Source organism: Gekko japonicus, unplaced genomic scaffold, assembly GCF_001447785.1.
Source record: "Gekko japonicus isolate JY-2015 unplaced genomic scaffold, Gekko_japonicus_V1.1 scaffold1945, whole genome shotgun sequence".
In the NCBI taxonomy this organism is placed as follows: domain Eukaryota; kingdom Metazoa; phylum Chordata; class Lepidosauria; order Squamata; family Gekkonidae; genus Gekko; species Gekko japonicus.
This window is the reverse complement of record NW_015171562.1, coordinates 158903-161937: the sequence shown is the minus strand read 5'-3', so window position 1 is coordinate 161937 and position 3035 is coordinate 158903.

The following is a 3035-nucleotide window of genomic DNA, read 5'->3' as shown; positions in this document are numbered from 1 at the left end:
CAGCAGGAAGACATGGTAAGAACATTATTCACCTTGGAAACTTGAAGCAATTGAAATCCTGCCTTTAATGCACAGAAGTTCCATTCCTGCAGAAGATAATTTGGAAGAGCAGTCAGAATCAATAGCCAGTGTGCTTTGAGTCACACTTGTCCTTTCAGAGCGAGGGAGAGTGTGTTCCACCCCTCCGCAGCCCTCCTCCCGGTGTCATGTGGAGGATGCAGAAACTTTCTGCCTGCTTCAGATAGCCCTGTTTTCATCAAGCAGTCAGTTTTTGGCACCATAAACAGGCACTGGCTTCCCATCGGTAGAGCACAATTCACACATCTTCCAATTGCAAGGATTTTCGCCAGTCTGCCCCACCCACCCATGGGTCTCTTGCGGGAATGCTGTGTAACCATACAGAATTCTCGTTCTCCTTCAGAAGTCAAAGAATCATAGGATGTGATGGGCTGAAATGGTTTAGAGACATGAGGAAGGTAAATGGCTGGAGAGGGAGATCCTGTCTGGCATCTGGGCAACAGCCTTTGGTAATCTTCACATGTTGGAGGGGGAATTTCAGGTGGCCGATCAATAACTTCATTGCTGGGGAGGTCCATGCAGGGCTTCCTCAGACCACAGTGTTTGGAAGAAGAAGCCTTTGGGGAGGGAATCTCTTTGGTAATGTTGCTGCCATTTGGGAGAAGGGGCCACAGTCCAGCCACTCGTGGAAGGTCCCAGGTACAGTCCCCAGCAGCATCTCAAGGTAAAATATCTCAGTAAATACTGGGGGGAACTGAGCTAGAAGGGCCCCTGGTCTGTTCATAAACAGCACAATAGGTAAGTCTTCTGGTGGCTGGTCACAGTCTGGTAGAGATCAGCTGTGAGTTGATCACACTCTGGAATCCTGTTGCAAAGGAAATCAAGTTCCCTGTTCTTCACACTAAAAGTGAAGAAACGTTTAAGCGGGGGCTCTGGTCATGGGTTCCCAACCACTGCCAAATCATTTCATGAACTGCGAACCTGCTCAGCTCGAAACGGATGTGTCGCTCTTGGCAGGAAAAAAGCTCCAGCCCTGCTGGTGCATGAGAGCCCCTGTCGGAACTGAAGGCCCTTCTCAGGGGAGGAGGAGAGCCCGGCGGAGTGCAGAGGCCGGAGAAGCGTGCCTCCGCCGGGCGCAGCGGGACAAGGACTGCCAGCCAGCTCTGGAAACAGGCGATGCACATTCCCTTGAGCGGAGAAAGACTTCTCTGGGATGACTCACCTATTGCGAGGTCCTCCAGGGGGTGGACATGTGGCCCCTACAAGGACTTTGGGCCAGACACACACACACACACACACACACAGAGAGAGTTCCGTGCTGGGAACCCAGATCCCAGGTGCCTGCAGGCCTGATTTGGATAAAGGCCGCCAGGTGCACCAGGATCCCCTCCCATGCTGGTTTCCCAACCTGAAATGGTCCTGGAGAGCCACTATTTGCACTGCTGGGGAAATTTATACACGTTTCCCCCATGGGCTGATGGTGGCTCCCGGGAAAACAGGGGAGGGGGCTGAAAACCCTTCTCTTTGCACACAGCAGTCCTGATTGGATTGGACCTGCACGTACCTGGGAGAAGTTCCCAACCAGCAACTCCAAGGATGTATCTGCAGGAAGGCCACGTGTGGCTTGAGGGTTTAAGCCAGGGGTGTCAAACATGCGGCCCAGGGGCCAGATCAGCCCCCCCCCCCGAGGGGCTTCCATCAGGCCCGCAGTGGAACTGGCCATCTCCTGCTCCCAGTTCTGCTGCTGCTGCTGCATCCTAGCTTGCTTCGCCAGACTCTCTTCATCACTCAGCCATTTCATGTTTTAACCTGGGTCCCAGACTCAGAACTCTGAGCATGAGATTTCTGTGATGAACGTCAATAAATCAAAAGTAGGTTTGCTGCTTACAGAGCTAATGTTTTAAGCATGTTTCTGTTTTAAGTAAAAAAGAATCTGTGTCCTTTATAAAGTTTGTCTCTCTGCTCCCTGGCATTCCATTTCATGGCACACGTGGCCCGGGGGCCCGACAAGGTCTCATTGATGTCAGACCCGGCCCCCATCAGAACTGGGCTAAGCGGGTTCTGAGGCCCTTTGCGGCCACAGGAGGAAAAGAGAGTCCTGGGGAGCTCCCACCCTCAGCAAAGCGGGCCAGGGGCCCTCAGTCTGGTCTTCCCGCCCTCTTTAGCCTGGTCAGCCTAACAGAGAGAAGAGGGGGGCAAGTGATGGTGCTCTTGGTTTGACACAGGCCAGCTTGTGATTCTGGAGTGGCACTTTCCTCCCTCCCAGTGGTCCTCTGTCCCCTTGCTATAGCTATAGCTGCATAGCTACTGTCATACATGCGGCTGTTCAGTCAGCACCTCTGAACAGCCCAAAGTTTTTTTGGGGGGGCAGCAGCCACATTTCTGCAGATCCCTTTTCAACAAGAAGAAAATGTTGATATGAAATAGGGTTCCCCCCCCATTAATATTTCATTGCATCGCACAAAAGAGAACTGTCTCCTTTGGACAAGTCTTCCTGATGGAACTGGGGCAAACACTGTCTGATGTCTCGGTGGCTGGTGACATCCGTCAGCCACGTTGTTGAGCACTAATGGCTGTTGTTTGGCTCACAGACCTCTCCAGATTGCTGAACGAAGACAGGCGGAGGGCGAGAGAGTGGTTTTCCTTGCAAAGGCCCCACACATGTTTTAATTTCTCTGCATGGAGCGCAGGGGGCTGTGGAACTAGTTGCATGAAGCTGCCCCTCTGATGGGGACGTAGAGGGACAGCATGGGAGGGCGGCTACCTTGTGGGCTGCTTCTAGCGGCAGCGGCCGATGCTCCCCCTGTGAGCCACAACCCTACGTTGTGAGCCAGCCATCCGGCTGCGGCTGCTGCTGCTGCGTGGTACTTCCGGAGCAAAGGCAAAAAGCTGTGAGGAGAGCGGGCTCACCCTCACTCGGCTGCCACCGGGCCAGGGGCGCTGCCTTTCCTTCTGGGTGCCCCTCCTCTGCCCCGGTAGGCGGGCGGCCTCTGGCCAGGATCATGACCCCCGCCCCC